The 23,366-nt window shown below is 37.3% G+C and overlaps 1 protein-coding gene across 1 annotated transcript in view; it reads left to right on the forward strand.

Annotated features, from left to right (window-relative positions):
• The first annotated feature begins 7,868 nt into the window (after positions 1-7,868).
• Positions 7,869-23,366, forward strand: part of LOC122793641 (probable G-protein coupled receptor 139) — an 878,014-nt gene continuing 862,516 nt past the window's right edge. The window contains exon 1 of the mRNA XM_044061851.1: positions 7,869-8,074. The gene's annotated coding sequence lies outside the window, so the exon portion shown is untranslated. The remainder of the gene's footprint in view (positions 8,075-23,366) is intronic.

The following is a 23,366-nucleotide window of genomic DNA, read 5'->3' on the forward strand; positions in this document are numbered from 1 at the left end:
TTAAAAAGGTTATTTTTCCTACCTTTTATGTTAACAGCTTTTTTGTTACATGTCTAGTTCTAGCTTTTGTGTTACATGCATACACTAATATTTGGCAAGTTGGTCTTTCACACAGTTGTTTCTTGTCATAGCCATTTGAGCCTATGTCACATCTTACAAAACTTTTTGTTTTATTGAAAATCCTCAAACAAAAAAAAAAAAACAAACATACTCCCAATATATCGTTAAAACCTATTAACTTAATACTAACACACAAAACTATGTACAATTTCAAATGTTGAAGCTTTACTCTCCTAATAGGAACAATTATCCCAAACCTGCAGCCACACTCAGAGACCTGGGTTAACTTAAAAGGAAGTTTATCTATGCTAAGACACATGGTACAGCTTGTGCTTCGATTAAGTGCTGTCTGTTTTTATCTTATCTTTATTGCTGTCCCAGATGGGGAAAACATTTGAATGCTTTCAGAAAACATTATCTCCTAGCCATTGAAAGAAAAAAAGTATTCTGTTTTTATTCTCTTTATGAGATTGTCTCCATGGAGACATGAGAACCAGATACAGAGTTGCTTCTACAAGCATTCATTTATTTGCTAGAAGAAAGCTTTATTATAAATAACACATCAATTTTTATTTTATTATGCTTGTTTTTTTCTTGTTTTTTACATTGCCATGCTTACATTTCTTAAAACTGAGCAAGAACAAGGAGAAAGAGAAAAGAAGGGGGAAAAAGGGGTAGCTGTTTACTTTAGTATCCCTATTTCACTTGAAAATAACTGAGACAACTTTATTTTATAGCATGCAGATTATATCATGCATTATAAAAATACTACTGTTAAGAATAAAATTTTGTTTTACTTACAGTTAACTCTCTCCCTCCTCTTCCCCTTTCCAAGTGTTCTTCCAAACATTAATGACATGGAGTGGGGCATATGCTTTGGAGTCCCCTATAAGTTTAACAAAGTCAAGAAAGTCCAATATTTCCATGTTTTCTTGTTCTGTCATGTTTCACACATATAATTAATGCTTTGTAATTCCACATTTATTTGTCAATTTCCAAGTTGCTGGTTTTATTCATCTCTATCGCCATCTCCCAAATCCAGTCTCTGCTTCATTTCTGTAGTGCTCTCGGTTCTTCTAGTCAACTCTTGTGCTTTTTTTCTGTCTCTCAAGCATTTTCCATTGAAACATTGGAAAAGGTTTCTTTGGCACTGTCTCTCTGTGTTATTACAAGGAGAACAAGAAGCAAAATCTCTTCTTTCATAGCTCACTTTTTGTTGTCAAACTTTTGTATTTCCTCCTTAGCATGTTTTGCATCAAAAAATTATTTTTCCCTCCAGGAAAGAATATTCTGAAAATAGCTGGGAACAGCACCTTAAATCTCATGCCTGCTTCTCGACATTCCCTGATTAGTGGAATAAATGTTATTCCTCTTTTATAGGTTCATAGGTAGGTACTAGGCTATTGGCCCTAGGGCCCACACAAGCCTAGCCAAAAAATGTACCCTGGCTTTCGCCACCCATGAAAATTATTTTCATGTGCCCCTGTCGAGCAGAGCCACAGAAGTGATCCCCAGGGTGAATTTCCCATTTCCCATCCAGTCATCAAGATTTTTCTTGAAGAGTGCTAATGAGGAGCTCTGTTTGACATAGATAGGTAGTCTGTTCCAGAGTATGGGAAGTCTGTGGGACAGGAATCTATCCCTCCAGCATGTTCTGTTTATTGTGGTGACAAGATTTAGGTCCCTAGAGCATGTAGCTCAGAGGGATTGGGATTTCTTTAAGTGGAGCATGTCCAACAGCTCTGGGTTTGACATAGCTTTGTATGTTAGGCAGAGATCGCCCCTGACTAGGCGATATGCGATGGAGTAAAGCTGTAGTTTTTTTAGACTGTCTGCATAGGGCATCTGTTTGAGGCCAGTAATCCTCTTTGTGAGGTATTTCTGTGGCCTTTCCAGTTGTTGTAGATGTCTTGTGAGGTACATACCAAAAGGGGCGTTGTACTCTATAATGGGTCTAATGAGTGATGAGTAGAGGAGAACAATGACCTCTTTTTTTCTGGATGAGAATCCTTTTGTGATGAGATGAGCCACGTAGAAGTATTTCCTGACCACTGTGGCGATGAGATTTTCAAAGGAGAGACTACTGTCCACCTGTGCCCCAAGGTCTCATCATATTTTCGACATTAAGTAGACTACCAGCTATGTGGTAGTTCATGGGTACAGAGTTTTTACCAAAGGGGATGACAATACACTTTTTGGCATTGAGCTTCAGGCCATGGCTTTGACACCAGGTATCTGTCTCAGTGAGGCCCTTTTGTAGTTTGTCCACATCATTAGGAGTTTTGATTATGGCTCCTAGTTTGCAGTCATCTGCAAACTTTGTTAGCCAAAGACCTTCTGTGTTGGCCTGCACTTCAGAGAAGTAGATACCAAACAGGAGAGGACCCAGGACTAAACCCTGTGGTGCTCCACTTGTCACTGGTCTGATGCCGGATTTGGAATCCGCTATTTTCACAGTGTGGGTTCTGTCCATGAGCCAGTTGGCAACCCATCTTGTGACATAGGGATTTATACCTAGTTTAGTGAGCTTATCTATAATTCCAGAGTGGGGGATGGTGTCGAAAGCCTTGGCAAGATCTAGATAAGCTGTGTGAACCATTTTACCCTCATCTATGGCTTTAGTGACTGCTTCAAAGAAGTCAATCAGGTTTAGGAGACATGATCTGCCTTTTACAAATCCAAACTGGGTAGGGTCAAGAGTTTGGAGATTACCAATGTCTTTGTTTATGAGTTCCACGATGATACATTCCATGGCCTTGCAGACCAGGCTCGTCAGGCTAATGGGGCAGTAGTTCCCGGGGTCCATCGTGGCTCCCCCTTTGTGGAGTGGGATAACCGTGGTGGTGCGCCATTCAGTGGGTACAAAGCCTGAGGTGAAGCTATGACTGAACATGGTACTTAGGTAGGGCGCCAGTTCATTCTGTAGTTCATGTAGAATGCAGCCTGGGATATTGTCAGGTCCCATGGATGTTGTTTTCTTGGCTTTGGATAGTGTGTTTTTTACCTGTGCATCTGTGATTATAGGAACTTTGCATTCTTCCGGTATAGAGATGGGCCCTCTAGGGGGTGAGAGGGGTGTAAAGTTAGCACTGAACCTATCTTCTAGGATGTTGGCAATATCAGTTGGTTCTGTATATTTAGTGCCAGTGTGCTGTAACTCAGAGCAGATCTGAGTGTTCCCATTTAGATTCTTGACATAGCTATAGAATGCTTTGTGGTTGTCTTTAGAGTCAGTGGCAATTTTGTTTTCGTAACTAGCTTTGGAGGATTTTATGAGGGATCTCAGCTTCTTACTGAGGTTGACCAGGGAGTTCCTCCAGTCATGGGATTTTACTCTTTTTTGCAACAGTTTCTTTCTTCTGTTGTAGAGTTTGTTTATGGCAGAGGACCACCAGATTGGCTTCCTTTTTTTGGAGGATAACATATTGGTTCTATTAGGGATAGCATGATCCATGCACTCGTGTAAGTGCTTATAAAATGCATCTGTGTAGGATTCGGCAGTCATACCTCTATTGTCCATCTGCATGGGTGTCATGAAGTTTGCCATTTCTGTCTTAAGAAATGTGAAGTTGGCTTTGGAGAAGTTTTTGACGATGGTTTCCCTAATTGGGGGTGCAGGTGGGATGTGGATGTCTAGGCTGATTAGCTTGTGGTTGGATCTGACCAATGAGGAATTGACCTCTGGTGTGGAACACTTTTGCCTAGCGTACAGTGAGTAATCATTTTCTACAGACACTCTACTGTCTCCCACTTTTATTACTCTGTCCTTCTGCCACAGTTTTGTCAGAATCAACTTCTACTGGTAGGATTGCATCTTTTCTCATAGCCAGGTTTGGAGCATACATGCAATGTGCATTTTAAATTAACAACTCTGGCTTTGGAATACCAGTCCAGTTGCTTATTTATGCTTTCATAAAATTAATACAGTCTGTTCCTTCCAGCTTCTCTGGTATAGAAGAAAATATCAGGTTTTCCCTAAGTGCTCTGTCTTCTAATTCTATTATTTTTTTTCTATTTTATTATTTTTTTCTATTATTTTTTCAAACATCTCTCTTGAGCAGTTGCATATTCAGCCAGTCTTTTCTTCATTTCACCTTCTGATTTTTGTAGTTTTATTACCTCATCTGAACATCTGTTTAAAGCTTCTTCCATTTTTTCCAGCCTTTTATTATTTGAGTTAATATATTTCATCAGTGTTTCATTTATTTTAATCACCTGAGCACATTTGACTTATTTTTCCCTCTGGATTACTGGAAGCCATGTCTTGCACCAAAGCTGGAATGTGCACTGTTTTTTGTTGAACAACTGCAGAATTCTTCCCAGTCAGCATTTTTTCCTCACTTTTTGTGACTGATTTTCTTTCAGGTTCTCTGGATTTCTTTTTTGCTGGCATCTAGACAGTGGACTTGCTAGCCAGTTACTGAAATTTGCCCCAAATATGAGTTTACTGGCTCTCTCTTCTGGGTTTCTGTTTTCACATTGGGAGAGCTGAAAGTAAGCTGTTACTCAATGTGCAGCCATCTTGGAAGTTCTCTCTACAAAACTGAATCTGGTAGCAGAGTGGGTTTCTACACATCCTGATTTACCATTAAATACAAGGACTGGTTTCTATTAGAAAAAAATAATTAAATTCAGGTGATATCCATCAAAAATTAAACTCAGTTTTAACATACGCTACAGAAGTAACAACACCAGCAGACCCATATTTGTACTGGTTCACAGACCACCTTAATATTTATTCAATATGAATAATAAAATGCCTCAACATGGAAACAAATGGAACTAAATAGTAAATTAAATATTAAAGCAAGCATTGAGCTAGACACTGAAACAAAAACATCAAGCATTTCCTTATAGAATGGTTGTTTTATCAAGAAATGAAAATACAAGGCTTTTAGAACACACAAGAACCTTACAGAAATATTTATAGCAATCATTGATGATAAACTTAACATGTTAAACTGAAAACCAGCAATATTCTACTAAGAATAAGTAGGACACAGCTAGAAGTACCACACTTTCAAAATCTTCAGTGCTGCTATCAATTAGTAACTGGGTAATGACAGCCATTTGTGGGAGCAAAGAACACATTGCATTTAATTGAAGCTGCTTACAGTACACATCAATACTTTACTAAACAAAAGCTAAGTATATAGGAGACATAAAAGTCATAAAAGAAGAATAGATAAAAGGAATAAAAGAGTAAATGCTATGGTGATCCAGTATTTCTGCATTTGTTCTGCAACATAAATTACACTGCATTTATTCAGCTAAATAGGTAGATGGACCAGAACAAGAACACTCATCCATCTACCTGCTTAAGTGAATAAACTCCTTGAAACTTCAATAGGGCATCTTTATTCCTCTCAAAGAGATGGTATCAGAGAGACAGTCTCCTAGATCTGCTAGCTAAACTGGTTGTATCTGAACTAATCCTTTGTACTCAGTTTCTTGATAACCCTGTCACCCTCTGGGTCACAGGTAATATAGGGCCCCCCATTGCTCCCATTTAAGGTGACACCATCAAATATCACCATATTATCTTGTGCACCCATATCATGTCCCATCCATCAGTTATGGTCTCTATTGAATCTGGATCCCCTCTTCTCTTCCTTACACTTTTGTTTTGCATCCTACACACCCATCTGGAGCCCTTCTACAAGCAGCATGCTGTGTTTCCCTGTATGTCTTTCCAAGATGGATGCCATGCAATATTTAGGACTGAGTACCTTAATGCATTGAAACTGCAGATGAAGCTGGTAGAGTGGGAACATTATTTTTTGTCTCTGAAGTCTACCCCCCTCCCAGCAGAGCATACAACTCAGTATTCTGTTTGCTTGCTCTTCTCTGCTCCTGGTCCAGGCATAATCAATACTGCAGATCCTTTTTCCTGCTCTGTTGCTATTACTTCTACTGCAGTGAGCATTCCTTATGTATTTGCTTGCAATGAAGCTCCGCTAGAGAGACTTTCCAAGTCCTTGTTCATTCCAGTGTATTTTATTATTAAAGGGTTCATGTACCCATAGTCATTGTTACCTGCATCATTCCTCCATGTGACAGTCTATCTTCTTCTCTTGGAAGGATCAGGTTTGGGCATAACCAATATTTTCCATCACTTTCATCGGCATCCTAGACACCTGTCTGGTGACCTTCTTCAAATGTTCATGCTCTGTTGATCTGGCATATTGTAAATTAAATACTAATACATTGTCTCAGCAGATTCTGCATGAATCATTCCAGTTATGTTTTATTAAAGTGTTTCTTTCTAATGCTGAAAATACTACACTGATTTATGTCATAGATGAATGGGAAGGGAAGGAGATAATATCCAGTACAATGGCAATATAATAATGTTTTACATGGGGTGGGAGGAAATGTGTGGAACATGATCAAATACATTTTTAATTTCTAATGGGGAAAGATTGGGAGGAAGGTGCAGATGTATTTTGAAAGGTATGTGAGTTATGAGGGAAACTGTCCTGGACAACAAGCAATGCACTTTCACCATATAAGGGTTGGGAGGTGGATGGGGGTATACTAAAGGTGACTATTTTTAAACAATGTGGGTTCTGTATTTAATTATTTTTTATGTGATGGAGCAGGAGGTAGATGCATTAGAAGATGAAGAAATAGTTTTAGTTCTACAGTGGCTTACAAGTGATAGGGATGATACTGTGGAAATGTAGAAAAATATTTATTTTTATAGCAATCAGCAGGTGAAGAAGGGTGACTATGGATAATAAACATTTTCATAATTATATTATAAGAAGTATGAATGGTGTTAGATATGAACATTCACAACAAAATGATGGGAGGTGATATCCCCAGACATAAATATTACACAATAGTTACACAGAGGAAACTACAGTGTGGGGACGGGGGGGGGGGGGGGTATACAGATTCCCTTTGTCATATCATGCAAGTCCTGCTTGCAAATAAGAATCTTAGCTAGGACTATCCCATCACTGACCCCTTGTAATATATTAATCACACAGGCAGGTTGGCCCAAGTGATTGTGGACCTGGTGGAGGTGTGGTGTGCAGTACAAGTTGCACAATTCACTATTTTTATGAATCTTGGTTGTGATGAGGCGGTCTTACTAGGGTTTACAGACTTAATGTCGATTTCCCTATTTTCGCTGTTCTGGTTGAGTGCTTGTGGATTAATGCTGTAAAATAGGCATATATTTATTTAGGGGTTAGTACCTGGCAGTGGAATTTACAAACTAATGAATTACAGGAGATGTCATTCAGAGTGTATGCAAAGAGCACATCCTTTCTCTGGGATTTATTTTGTCATAGAAAATGGTGTTTTTACTGGTATGTTTTACTTCTTTTTTTTTTTTTTTTTGCTTTATGCCGTATTGCCTTCATAATCCTATAAATGTTCAGGGATTGTTGAGAATGATGCACACAATTTATTTTATTGCAAACTGTTGAATAAATCACTTGGATGTTCCTGTCTGAGACACCTTAGTTGCAATTCATTCTAAGAATATTGGATACTTACTGTTTATTTTTCCAGAGTTTATATATAGATGTATAAATCCTTTCTTGTTTGTAAAAGTTGAAGAAACCCAGTACTGTTTTGAAATCTGCAACTTCTATCAAGCAGAAACATGGAAATGATTTCTGTACCATCGTCAAATCTACAGAATGCTTGACTTCCTAGTTTGTAAAACTGGGTGTGTGTGTATGTGTTTATGTGTGTGTGTGTGTGTGTGTGTGTGTGTGTGTGTGTGTGTGTGTGTGTGTGTGTGTGTGAATGAGTAAGGATACATGTGACATCACAATACACTGCCTAATTCCTGAGTGTTACTCAGTGTAGCCTTAGAGAGTGTAATGAAACGCACAGTGTAAAGTGCCTTTCTACTCACTCTGAAGTATGAGAAGAGGGAAGGACTCAGTCTGGAAGACAGTGAGAGATGCAAGTGGAAGACACTTCCTTTTCTTTTGTAGGAATTCAATTTACAAATATGCCTTATATCTCGTTACTTCAATGTAACCACTGAAAGGTAAGTTAATAACTTTTAAAACCAAGGTACTTTAAGTAGCAGTTATTTAGTTTCTTTTATTCTGTGAAATAGCTGAAATATTTTGTATTCTCATATAGTATCTCGACATTTTCTCTGCTTATTTGTACATATATTAAAGTACAGGATGCTGCTGTAGAAATTTGTAGCTATTACATCTGCATTTTGTTTTACAACAGTACTACAATAATACCCTATTATAGTAAAATCAGCATTTATCTGGGGAGCAATTAATGCAACATTTCATTGCAAAAATGTGCTGTAGTATTGTATTTATTTCCATACTTTACAGCAGATTGGATTACTAAGCTTTGAGAAGTCAGAGAAAACCCTTTGCTTGTATAAGTGATGATCACTCCCGCCTGTCTTGGCTAACATGTACAGTAACATCTTTATAAAAAATGCTTGAAGTAATGTGTTGTGTTGTATAGTGCCATTAAGTGCTGTATATACTCTTTGAAACAAGTAGTTTGCTGGATTGGCTGCTACTGGTCACACTTAGGAGATTCATGCAGCCTGTGTGTGTCTAATAAAATTAAATATGAAGTAATGGCTGGGTGCCAAGAATGTCATTACATTATGGCAGCTCTGTGCTGAAAAGTCTGGCCGCTTACCAGAACAGGCTTCTAATCTGTTTCATCTGATGCTGTCTCACTTTATGTCACTTTACTATACACTGTACATTTAGCGATAAAGGCATCAAAGAGTGCAGCCCAGGAGCAAGACAGACAATGCATACAATGTCTGTGGTGTGAAAGCAGCAAAAAACAGAGAGAGAGAGAGAGAGAGAGAGAGAGAGAGAGAATCCTGTGCTGTGTTTAGAATTAGCTCATTTCAGCATGGATAGGAAATATCAACAGAATCAGCAGTATGATTTTCCAGCAAGCCTGCAGATGTCCTTCCTAGCCTCTTAAAGCAATCTGGATTCTCTAGCATGTTCTATAACTCATATCCAGTGCATAGACAATGCACATGATTCTTTTTACTTTAAATTGCCATGCTGTTCTGTGTTATATTGCCTGTTAGGGAATACCTGTGCTTAGAAATATTTTTTTTTCTTTCCTTGAGTTTTGAGTACCATGTGACTATTATCTCATTCTCCACTGAGCATATATTACTGCCACTGGCAAGGGTTTGGCTGTTTGAAGCTGTATTATTCTACTTAGTCAGAACGAGCTTGGCAAACTCATCAAAGACCAAATTTCTGAATTCCCAAGTCTCCGAATTCTAGATCAGCCATATACTGAAAGCAGTAAGACTTGTATGGAAATGCATTTTGTTGGCACTTTTTTCTGATTTAAATGCTATTCTTTATCTTGCACATTTGTTTTATTGTGACACCAAACCTGAGTCATTTAACAAACAATAAATAAACAAGCAAACAGACATGAATGCATAAATCAATAAATAATCCGGAACACTAAGTCTAGCCAGACATCTACCTAGTTTGCTATCATAAACTGAGGTTATGCTCTGTGTGTGTGTGCACGCGCGTGTGTGTGTGTGTGTGTGTGTGTGTGTGTGTGTGTGTGTGTGTGCGTGTCTGCGTGTGTGTGTGTGTGTGTGTGTGTGTGTGTGTGTGTGTGTGTGTGTGTGTGTGTGTGTGTGTGTGTGTGTGTGTGTTTATTTGCACTCATGCATTTTTTGTTGGGGCTGAGAGATAAAGGTTTATTTGGTTCATCTGATGCTGGTTCTTTCTTTTAAGAAGTCTACATCATACAGTCCTTTGACATTGTAGATTATTTATGTCTTTGCCTTGTGTTTGGAATTGACCTTGTTAGTAGACTTGTTTGCATAAGAATCTCATGGAGATAAATGGCAAGAATGATAAGTGAAGCATAACAGACCTAGTAGTAGGTACACTGGGTAGCTTCCACTGTTTCTGTCATGGCAGTATTAAGGCATACTTAGTTATGTCACTGCTCCACAAGTTAAAAGAAAATGGAATACAGATGGGGAGTAACATGAACATATTGCAAAGTGGAACACCATGTGGCAGAAAATGCAGTGGTTTATCAATACTAGGTGTCATGCAAATACAGTGATTTATCAACAGCATTAACATACAAATTTAACTGATCTAATGAGCTTATGTGTCATGCAAATGCAGTAATTCTCAACAACATTAACAAACAAATTTAGCTGATCTAGTGAGCATGGTTCCACTTGACGGATCTTTATGTGGAAATTGTGTCATATATTCAGGAGTTTGCATATTTACTTATGGTCCCAGATGAGCAAATGGTTACACATTTTATCTTTACTCCAAGGACTTCATAATTCTAATAAACTACATTATTGATAATGTAGTGTGGAGCATATTTTTGAAAACCTAGTTTTCAATGTCATTGAATGTAATCTCCCTTATCTCAGACTCAAGAATAGGGCAGTCTACAGATGTTTTTGTTTTTGTTTGCTGTATGCGAGATTGCAGTACATGTATGTACATTTGTGCCCTTGCAGAGTATTTTCCTTTCCCTGAAGTGACATGATTGTGGAGTTAGTGCTTTTAAGTAAGAGGGGGCAAGAGAGGCTCCAGGTGGCTTTCCTCCAACAATAAACTTTTTTTTTTGGCTTGGTAAGTATTTTTCAAAGAAGTTACATCATTGGGATTGCAGTTGGCATGTTGTAAAACAATTGTTTATACAGGATCCTTTTACATGGTGATCTTATCTGCATTGTGTTAGTGTAGCTTTAAGCTACTGTGAAAATAATAGGACACATTTCAAGTATCCTGGTGGAATTTGCTCCATTACTGAAAGAACATTACAGCAGCTTAGTTTAGTTCAATACAAGTTGGCATTCAACTGTGTATACACTTTTCAGTTCCAAAATTTGTGACAGAAAATAGATTGTGATCTGGTTTTACATTCCATCTGCTGAAAACAAAACAAATAAATACATTCCTTTATAAATAAATATGCTTCTCCTCCTTTAGTTTTGTCAGCACCATAGGGTGTTGCTGTTCACAGATCCATCGTTTTGGATATTCATGGCTGACAACATATTTAAGTAATAAATCAGTTCCACTGAAATAACCTGAACCATCAAAATAAGAGTTTCAGGGTTCATATTACTCTACACCAAGAGGGTACATCACTGAAACAAATTCTTTTTATGCAACTGTATACCCTAGAGTGGTAAGTGAGATTACTAGAGCACTAAGTGCATAGGAGGTTTTCCCTATTATAGACATACTGCAACACTGGAGTTTGATGTGTATATATATATATATATATATATATATATATATATATATATATATACAGGTACTAGGGGAACACATACAGATGTCAGCCAGTAATTCTTTTCTTGGAGTGGGGGAAGTATTTTTGTTGTTGTTGTGCTTTGGGGACCTGGGATTTTACTGCTCTTAATAGTATTTGATATTTCACAATATGAAAAATATATATTTTATTTAAGTTTCATAAACAGACTTGTTACTCCATTCCACTGACTCTGTTGATGTGCTGTCTGCAGTAGAAAAGACACACCAATCCAAAATGTGGAAGAATTATCATCTTTAAGATTATAGGCAGCCATTCACCTCACTAGCATCAAGTTCCAAACTCAGACCTCCTCTATACAGATTCATTGTGCAGGTAGTGGAGAAAATATTTTACTGTCCCTATTTAGAGAAAGCAGCATTTGTTTGTTCTTCTTTCGTCTTTTCCCGGTTAGGGGGTTAGAGAAAGCAGCATTTACTTTTAGGTAATTGCTCCTTACTGCAGTAAGAATTGCTTTTAAATGCACTATGGCTAATTAATTGTTATTAATAATTAATTATTTGAATTACTCTTCTTCAGAAGGAATTTACTTCTTACTTTTCAAACTGCACTTCATCCAGTACTGTCCTTCATGGAAGGTTAAGCCTCTCATTGGAGAAGACATTTACATCATCAGGCTTGGGCAGCATGGATGACGAACCTTACAGACCTAGGACTAAACTAAAAACCCGAACAGAAAGCTCCTTCCATTTGGGGTTCCGTTACACTTGTCATTCATAAGACTGACAATTTCAACCCTTTCGGAATGCCCATCTGAAACAAAGGACCATATGAACATGTAGACAGTGGTAGGGATAGGTGTAAACAATAGCTCTACATGATTGTATAGCTCTACATGATTGTCACCATTGATGCAATACTCTGACCACATGTGAAAAATGGAAAAACAAGGTTGTGAAGTGATGTCTAAACATAGCATGTTGGCCTTAAATCCTTTTAAATGGTCTGTTAACAGACTCTGGAATGAGGAGAAAAAAATCTCTTGATTCTCTGTTTTCTCCTTCCTGGATAGGATGCTTCTGTACAAACTTTGCATGTCCTTCCTGCTTCCATGTGCATTATTTTTCATCAGGTCTCCAATTTCCTATCAGATCCTGCAGACATCTTTGTGGGTGAAACAACTAAGTTCTGAATTGCTCCAGTTTTGCATGTGTAAATGTGTATGTGTGCATGTTTGTGCATATGTGTGTGTATGTGTAGCAGGCATATGTATGCATCCGGTTTTATAGATATATATATATATATATATATAGATATATATATATATATATATATATATATATATATATATATATATATATATATATATATGTATATTACACTGTTTATGATTTATCCTAGCTTTTATATATATTTTATTTATTTTACATTTGTTGATCGGGATAGTCCAACTGGATATATGCCCATTTTCAGTGGAGGCCAGGGGAGAAAAGCTCCAAGGAGACAATTTACAGGCATACAGATAATTCAAGGATACATATTTCAACTAGGCCCATTAAGTATGTAGTTGGGCACACATAAAGGAATTAAGCATCAGTGAGGTACAGTTGACAATAAGTCTGAAAATAACAAATCATAGTGCAGAATAACACAGATATGCCATCATTCTTCAGTTGTGGTATACACTTTTATGAGGATAAAACATGAGGTATTTGTTAAGCCAAGAATTACAATAGTATAGATGTGGTACAAGTATTAGTCTGGTGAGGAACAGGGACATAGCCTTTTATGCTGAGGTAAGATTTGAGAGTTATTTTAAATTTAGAAAGGGATGCTTCTAAGGTTATGGATGTAGGCAGAGAATTCCAGATTTTGGCTATATAACATGAATATAGGGAGTCACCAGCATGGTTGTGAGATATGGTAACTGCTAACAGTAATTTATTTGTGGAGCGGAGTTGCCTAGGACATGAATACTGTTGGATTATGTTTCTTAATGAAGGTGTTGAGCTTGGATGATTGAGTAGCTTGTGTGTGATAACCAGCTGGTTATAGGTTAGTAGGTTTGGTAGTTCAAGCCAACCCAATTGCTTTAGGTTTTGGCAGTGATGAGTTCTAAAGGAGCTGTTGTTGGCAAATTTGGCTATCTGATTATAGCAGGAGGTCAATTTATTGGTTTCTGTTTTGGATAGGTTGGTCAGGATTGGTGATGCATACAGTAGAGTTGAGAGAATGTGTGTTTGTGCTATTGTAGTTCTAGCATTCTGGGTCAGGAATGATTTGTGCTTGTAGAGACTTCCCAGCTTTTTGTTACTATTTTTTATGGCCAGATTAATGTGTACATCAAATTTGAGCTTGTTATCAATAGTGATACCTAGAAGTTTTGTCTGGTAGTCAGGTGAAATAGGGATCCCGTTTATTGAGTGGATAGTAAAGGAGGAGGTGGGGGCAGTAGTGATTGAGGGATGAAATATGAGGAGCTTAGTTTGTTTGGGGTTGAGTATCAAGGCATTCTCAATAAGCCAGTTTTCGACTGAGTGAAAATTTTCCTGGGTTTTTTTGTGTAAGTCTGCTAGGGTAGGGGCGCTGCATATTATAGTAGAGTCGTCAACGTATTGGATAAGGTTTGAACTATTTACAGCTGAGTGGAAATTGTTCCTAAAAATTAAGAATAGCAGGGGGCCCAGTATAGATCCCTGAGGTACACCAAGTATCACAGGTAAGAGTGGAGACAAGTTATTATTCCATAGTACTGCCTGTTGTCTATTGCTGAGGTAGTTCCTAAAATAAATAAAATAAAAATAAATAAAATAAATAAATAAAAATGATAACTTGGGTTGGGAAAGTTCATTTAACAACACAGCTATGTGCATACATTTTGTAATGGCATTATTATACTCTTCATATTATTTTCTGATGGTCTTTCTGTGATGCTATAATATCTATGCTGGTGATGATATGCTATATATGCATAATATATGCCATTGTTAAAAGCGGTAAATTCATTTTCTCTGTTTTTGAAGAGATATTGCATGATGATAGAGTCTGTTTTGTTTCTTCTGTGGGAATCAGTTTGCTGTTATAGATGTGTGGTCTGATTACACTAATTAATATTCAACATGTCACCTATTTGAAAAATGTATAACATGTAATAAAAGTACATCACCTACAAGAAAAATGCCTAATGTAATAAATTTAATAACGTCACCTATTAGAAAAAATGCATACATAATAAATTTATGATGTCACCTTTTAGCAAAATGTGTAAGTAATAAACATACATATCACTTAGTAGAAAATGCATACTACTTAATAAATATATATCATCTATTGAAAATGCATAATGCAAAGAAATATATAGCATAATGCTTAACATGTGTAATTTTCTTTATATATTGACTAATACCTAACATAGTAATAGTATTTCTGTCTTAAGTAAAAAGCTTAAATATTTCCATTACATATACTCAAGTCATATTTTATTAGAATTTGTTGATGGAAATTTGCATCAGTATTTTACTTTGCTTTTGGATCATGTCTGAAAATGATCAGTTTTGGATCAACACATTAACCTACATGTGAGCAAGTGCAGACATAAATAAAATCCATATGTGCAAAAACATAAAAGAAAATAACTGCAAAATAAACATTAAAGTCACATATAATCTTCACTTATGTATCTACATCAAGCAGTACATGTCAACAATCCACTCAGAACTCTTCTGAAAATATTTTGCATTTAAATGCCAGTTCAGCATGCAGCAGGACGTGACAGCTACTCTGTTAAAGACATTTCCTTGTACATATATTAATTCATCCTTAAGTCTGTATGTTTGTACTAGACATCAAACTCTGAGCAGCATTGATGTACAACCTTTGAATGCATGAGGCTCACTATACAATCAATAAGATATGTTTTTCATGATTTCAGAAACAGAAGGTAACAATATAGTTAACAAAATGTCAGCATATGGAAATACAACTGTATGGAGTTACATGAAAATATCTAACAAATGCAAAACTGCAAAAATGATGTATATATAATGTATAAAAAATAGGACACAGTAGGGTGGAGGTTATGTGATGCACTTAAAGGAATACTATTACCTTCTCATGCATGAATGCAATCCACTGCATTTGATTTATGTATAGTCTTGGGATGCTGAAGCTGCTATTTATATTGTTAACACAATTCAGTTCTGTTTCACTGTTTTATATTCACCTGTGTGGTCCATTTGTCTATAATTACAAAATCACGGAGTAAAAGGCTGCAGGAAATACTATACAAATCACAAGCTTATCTGGGTTGTCAGCAAAAAGTTAGTTCTTTAGAGAGCAGTCAGTTACTTATATTATAGTTTGAATACTGTAGCATGTATATAACAGGATACATAGAGACCTACATTCATGCTACACACACACACACACACACACACACACACACACACACACACACACACACACACACACACACACACACACACACACACTTTTCATATGTAAAAGTCTGTTGCTGCAAATAGCATAGAAATATAGAAGTCTATGAACAGGCTTAGACAATGAGATATTGAAGGTCCAAACCATCACGATGTAATAGCAAGATTTTGCATTTCCACCAAGAAAATAAAGCACACAAAACATATCATGATTTTTTCATTAAGAACTGCATACTTTAATACTTTGTACCTATTAATGAGGTCATTTCCATCTCCACTAGGCTCATACTTAAATCTCTAGGGAAAAAAAGTCACAGCATGCATTTCAAAGTACTTCATATTTATTTTATTTATTTGGCGGGAAAGTCTGACTTGGAACAAAGCCAATTTTTAGCAGAGACCCGGGGTGAAATGCTCCAGATGCATGTCTTTGTAATGTGGGAGGAAACCGGAGCACCTGGAGGTAAACCACATGAATGCAGGGAGAACATGCAGACTCCGCACAGAAGGCACTCCAGCTGAGAACTGAACCAGAGAACCTCTTGCTGTGAGGTGACAATACTACCGCTGCAAGACTGCACTGCAAAACAAAATGTCTAAGCTTCTATTTGACTACTGTGTGATCTTGAGCAAGTAATTCAGCAGACAGTGTTTTGGGGAGTTTGGAAAATTGGTCTAGGCTCCTTAATGGTCTCCTGGAGCACATGCCTGGTAACTACCTGTGAAACTATGGACTTGCGAAAAGGATGAAACATAGCTTTACATGTGATTATACCACTATATTAGTCTTGTATTATTTTCATTCCTGCAGACACTTTTCTCATAATTAAAATGGATAATGTTAAATGGAAGGTAGCAGACCCGCATAAATATAAGACTGTTAGCACACAACCGTTAAAGAAATGTGATGATATTTAGCTAACGCATATATGTTTTGTTTGTATTTTAATAGTGTGTTAATTTCATTCTTTGACTTTTCATTGACTTTGGCAGCTTCATTGGACAGAACCTCTACTGAAAGATTGATCTTAGATGCAGCATTTATTTATACAGCATGTGTTCATAATAACTTGAAAATTTCTTAACATTTCCAAAGTTATACACTCATTAGACTTTAGTATGTTTGATTATATCTCCATTTGTCTTTCTTGTCTTTCTGTCTCTCTGCCACTGTCTGCTTGTCTATCTCTTTCTATCGCTCTCAGCTAATTAGCTGGTTGTCTTTGTTTAGTCCATAAAGTGTTGTCTTCATTTATAGGATTACAATATCATTATGTTACTAGATCATAAATTTCATGCTAAATAATGCTGGCATCAGATTATTACCAAATCAACTCAGCTAAGTACGTAAATATAAAAATAAATAAAAACTACTGCATGTTTTTGCATTGGTGTTTTATCCCGTAACGTAAATATAATTTAAAAAAAAAAATATTTCCTTATGGCATAAACAGAATATAGAAGAGATAATTTGGAATAGAAATTCTATTGTATAGCTTCCTATTATCTTTTCTAAGGTTACTTGAAGGTACAGGCAACAGTACAAGACAAATAAGGTATTTTATGATAGCCATTGTGCAGCCTTTTTGATCTCATGGATAAAATGGATTTGTCTGCAGAATTTCTACATTACAATAGTGGTAATTTATCTAAAATTTTTCCTGATTTCATGAACCCCTTGTGTACAGACAAGTGAGTTTACTGTGGTACAAGGAATGATTGCTTTCCACCTGTGATTCAGAAAGAATAATGGGATCTGAATGGGAGCTAAAATGCTGCCAAACATGTATAATCAGGCATACTCAAAGGTTGAAAGAGTAGAGACAAAACAGAGCAGAGACCAACACATCATGTGACACTGTATGCAGCACAGAGCACATCCTGTCCTGGGAATGTCACAAACCACACCCACAGATTCTGAGCTCATCATTTAGCATTATGGAGGTGTGATTTATATTCCCTGTTTACCCTCTTTTTTACATTGCATTGAGACGCTATAGATGGGCTTTAAGAAGATGTTTTTTACTTAGGTTTGATTTTTATGACTTCACATTTGAAGGATAAGCTATAACCAGCAGTACAAGTGGTTGTACTGCTTAAAAGTTGAGGAATAGGAAGGTAAAAAGGCAGGGAATGCAATGCTGTTGATAGAAATTAATCCATCTATCCATCGATCCATCCACAACCCCCTTTTCACATTTTTCACATGGGGTCAAGGTATCACTACAAAAGTGACATATCATCTGGAGCTAAATTTCACACTGCCAAGTGGCTAGCCCTGAAATGGTTGTATTTCCATACCACACACACACACACACACACACACACACACACACACACACACACACACACACACACACACACACACACACTCACACCTACAGCTAATTTACAGTGTTCAATTCTTTGGAACGTGGGAGGAAACTGGAGCACCCAGAGAATATACACACAAACACAGGGAGAACATGCAGACTCCACTCAGAAGGCATCCCAGCTGAGAACTGAACCAGAGAACCTCTTACAGTGAGGAGACAGCACTATCTGCTGCACAACTAAAAATGAATGCATACAGTATATACATATGGGATGGGATGTCATTGGAGCTGATGGAGTATCAGCCCAATGCCATGTGTGCAGAGGAGGAGTCTAGCAATGTATGGAATAAGCTGATTTTAATTTTCATTGAGGCTGAGGTGTTATCTACCAAGAAAGAATGTCAGATATAAAAACATGGAACAGGTATCGCCTCCTTCTTCAAGTGTAGGTATTACTGATAAAGTGTTACCAAAGGGATCTTCATTTTCCTCTAAAATCTCTCATTTTAAGTTTAAATTTAGAGTTCCATTCTGGTATGGCAAATTAAACTGTCCCATATTGAAAAACTGGTGTAACTTGTTTTTTTTTTTTAACTGGTAACTTGAAGATTATTGTTAACTTGCCCACCCCACTGGCATATTAGTACAAAGCAGTCAGAGCAATTAACATTAAAAATCAACAAGTCTGTATTTCTGAAGATATTAAATAACAGGTTCTTTTGTATAATTACAAGTCTAATAAGTTCTACAATTACAACTACTTAGTTCACAAGAAATAATTGGACATTGTGCTGTGCAAATCTCATAAAATAAAATCATATTTCAAAAAGTTACCACAGAATAATTTTCAGATTTAGAGATATACTCCAGGTATAAGGACTTTAAATTACTGAAATTTCAGACTACTGGGATGTTTCACTAGGCCTGGAAGTAGTAAGTCACAAATCATCACAGATGTTTTAGGTATGTAGCAATCCTATAGTCATTTCTTTTTTATTCTGTTAAATGTTCCATAAGAATGATTTTTGTTCAGTGATTAAGTTTGCAGATTACTACTAGATAATCCGAAACAGCTGTATCATATGAAGATCACAGCACTCTGCAGAGATGGGTGACTATTTTCTTTGGATGGTGTGATTAGAGGGTTTAAGGCTTAATTAGTTATTTTCAGGGAGCCCACATGCATCAGTAGCTATCATTTAAATCATATCCCATTACAGCAGTTTCTTCTATTGAAATTTATGGGCTTATTTTAATACCTTAAATTTACCTATTAAAGCCTCAGTGACTTGAAAGAAATGCATGTGTTTAATTTCTTTAGAAAATCATTCTTTTTCAGCAAAGAATTCTAAGGTTTCAGTCAGCCAATAATATGTGCTAATTATGTACTTGGTTTTAAAATGCACTGTTAAAAGACATACTACAATATCTGTCCCTTTATTTAGTAGTTTAGAATTAGACATACTACAATATCTGTCCCTTTATTCCGTAGTTTAGAATTTTTTGAGATGGTACCTGTGCTGCACTTTTTATATTTGCATTCTTCATTTGAAAAACAAATCGTTATCTACTCAGTTGAACATGAATAGACTAGTACATCCTCTGGAAACAACGTCTGATGATCTTTCATTTGATATTCCATCTACAAAAATGAATATATTTCCAGGAGTCAGATTGCCTGCTGAACTGAACAGACTACAGGTTAATGTCAGAAAAAATCCGACTTTAAGTTTAAATCGGTACTTATGTATTATTGCAACCAGGTTTGTAAGTTGGTATAACTGGTAATGTCATCGGAAAATGACTTTCTCTTTAAATAAAAAGGGGGGTGTAAAGTCTGAAGTCGTGTTCTGTCACTTTGGTTATGACATGTAGGAAGAGGAGTAACAGCAAAATTCCTTTTCCTGGGTAGCGGCCTTTGCTGCAAATGAGTGGCCATCATTTGAAAGAGACATTAGTCCCAGTCTGCCTGTACTGTGGTATGGCTTGGAAATGAGCCGCTTGTCCTGTTTGAAATCTTCTGCTAACAAATTGCAGTTGTTAGGAGGTGTCCAATGTTTTGACCACTTGTTCCACACTTAGAAGATGTCAGGTTGACTGTTACCCACATGTAGTATAGGTGTGGGTAATACTGCTACCATTACAGTCACTCATGTTTTACTGCCTTACTTGGTGATGCAGGCCTTTGTTTTGTTGTGTTTTTTTTTTTTTTTTTTGCTTTTACTTCTTTCCCCGGGTAGAGCAGAGCAGTAAGGAATCAATACAACATCCACTGCAGGCTCAACCTGCAAATGTATGTTTCTTTTCACAATATTTACAGGCAGAAGGAACACAAAACTTACAAGCACGCACTTAATGTTAACACAATGCAGGTTGACTTGTTTGCCCATGGATTATGAATGTCTGTGCTCCTGGTTGCATTAATACGCAAAATTAAATATTTTGTTATTTAAATCACACATAAGAGTCAGTTGTCTATGGTTCAGTCCAAATTAATGAGAAACTTTCTTAGAAACTGGAGAACTGTCAACAGCTATCACTAGTTACGTATTATCGAGTTGTTTGGCAAATGGTTGCGATAATATGTAAGTACCTTTAAATCTAATGTAGATACATACAGTATATGGCAAACCAGAAATCTTGTGAAATATACAGAGGATTATGACTGGGTCTCTGCTCAAAACCAATTTATTATGTGTTTGAGACATATCTGCCAAGAAATGTATTTACATATTTATTTATTTTTATTTATTTACTTTTTGTTAACAGGGTAGGTAGACTGGCCTGAAGACCCTTTTTAGCTACAACCTAGGAATAGATGCCAAGTAACATTGCCAGTAAGTGTAAATTACAAGCAAACAACAGACATTATAGATATGGGGCTAACTCAGATGCTATGTCTTAAGGCATTCAAAAATGTATATTATACATATTGGTTAAGTGTACTATTGAAAAGACAAAAGGCAAATGAAAAGCATTAATTTAAAATAACTAATAGCTAGCAACAAATTTGTTTAATGGGTTTATAATAACAAGATTAGTAGCCAGGGTAGTGCTTAGTTCCTGATCTGGTGGCATTTTTTAGCCATTGTCCCTAAAGCATTTACAGTCAGTTTTGGTAGAAGAGGTGCTCAGAAAGTAATTCCTTGAAACATGCAGTAATAAGGAATTTTATGACTTGATTTCAGGAGTTTACTTATTCCACACAGATGGTCCGAGTCTAGAAAAGCCATGGAATTCCATTTGCTGTTTTGAAAGGGGGATGGCTGAGTAAAATTTTGATATTGTGGCTGCTTCTCAGTCGCAAACCTTGTTCTGTGAAATGTACTTTTGTTTTGAGAGGGGGGACAATAGCCCTTTTCCTGGATCTTGTACAGTAATGTGGAAATCAGATAAGTGGATAATTGTTTTACCTGAAGCCAGTTATGACCCTAAAGTAGTTTTTGCAATGATGTGATTTGGTGTCTACCAGTACAGAAAACTGGGCAATTTTATTTTCAGTTATATGTAGCATTTGTGTATTGTAGGCAGAATGGAAGGATGGTAATGAATAGTAATGGCAAACAATATTCTAATTTTATAAGGAAAATATTCTTGGCTAAAAGGGATTAGTAAATGGGAATTTCTGTACCAAAGCATCAGCTGTGAGAGAAGTTTGTTAGTAATATTATTTGCAGGGGGTGGGGTCGGGATGTGAATATCCAGTGAGATTAGTTTATGATCTGATCTTACCAGTGAGGGATACACTTCTGGTCTGGAGCATAGAGTCCCCATGTTGGTGATGATCAGGTCCAGTATGTTTTCCCCTCTTGTGGGAGTGGTAACAAGTTGTTCCATAGCATTTGAGTTTATAAATTCTAGGAACCTTTGAGCTAGGGTGTTGGAGCTAGAGTAATGCTCCCAGTCTATGTTTGGGTAGTTGAAGTCGCCCAATATAATGGTGTTTGGAGAGACCTTCATATTTTCCAGTGTTCTCAGGAAGGCCGAGTGGGGTTCCTTGGTTTGGGAGGGTGGTCTGTAGCAGGCTATAAACTGGAAGGCAGTTTTACCCACTGTTAGTTGCACATGGATAGTCTCTGATGCTTCATGCTGTGCCACCAACCTGGAGGTGTGGGTATCTTTGATGAATATTGATACTCCCCCTCCTTTCCTGGTTCAGTCCAAGTTTTGAGGTATAACCTGGTAGTGCTGGGGTGCTCTCGGGAGCCTTGAACCAGGTTTCTGTTACTGCACAGATATCGATGTTCTCCATGCTAAGGAGAGTTTCGAGTGCATGCATCTTAAGGTTTAGACTTCTGGCGTTGAGTAGCATTACTCTTAGTTTCTTATCCCTTGTGATACCTATGGAGGTGGGTTTGTCTTTTGAGCCTTGCCTAAAAAAGGCACTATGGGGGTAGCAAGAGCCTTTGCCAATATCCGAAAGCCCAGGGGTGACAGGTGCAAGCCATCCCTAGCGAAGCATCGTGGCCTGTCGAGCATGTCATCCCAGGCTGACAGGCATTGGATCCCCTTTGAATGACACCAATACTTAAGTCAATTGTTGAAATTGATCATCTTGTCTTCATATTGTGGCATCATTCTTGGTGAGGGTAAGATGCTACTCAAGGTCAGGGTCATACTGGCCTGGGCCACATGCTCAGGGAGCTCCTCTATGTCTCTTTTCATGTAGTCCAGGGAGGTACATCTCAGGTCATTCACACCAGCATGGACAATGGCTGAGTCATATTTGTACTTGCCTTGGAGTGACCTGAGTGCTTGTGTTATGTGGCGGATCCTAGCGCCCAACAGGCAGCTCACCGTGACCTTCTCCTTGTTCAGCCTGGTGAGCGGGACGTCAGTGTGCCTGACGATAGAGTCACCTATTACAAGTGTATCAGGTGTGTTATTTAGCCTTAAGGGCTGTGACTGTTCGGCACACTGGCTTTGTGAGCTATGTGTTGCACGTGTTTTGTTTTGGGGTAGCGGTTGCTTGGGTGTCTGCTTTGGAGGTCTCTGCTGCTTAGGCAGATTTTTATTTAGAGCCTCCGAGTATGTTTTTGTGTGTTTATGTGTTTGGTTTGCTGTCGTGGTAGGTCTATGTGAGACTGGAATTGTAGTGAATGTGGTTTCCTTCTCCTCCTGACAGGTTTCGCCAGTACTGAGTTGAGAGAGCTTAGCCTCCAGTTTGGCTAAATGGTTGCATCTCTCACATGTGTTGGAATTTGTTGGGAGGAGGAGAGGGTTGTCTGTGTACATGAGACAGTTGTAACATTGCCTCAGGATTCCCAGATTCACCAGCTAGAATGGAGAGGAGATT

The sequence above is a fragment of the Protopterus annectens genome, chromosome 2.part0 (assembly GCF_019279795.1).
Source record: "Protopterus annectens isolate FY-2018-M chromosome 2.part0, PAN1.0, whole genome shotgun sequence".
In the NCBI taxonomy this organism is placed as follows: domain Eukaryota; kingdom Metazoa; phylum Chordata; order Ceratodontiformes; family Protopteridae; genus Protopterus; species Protopterus annectens.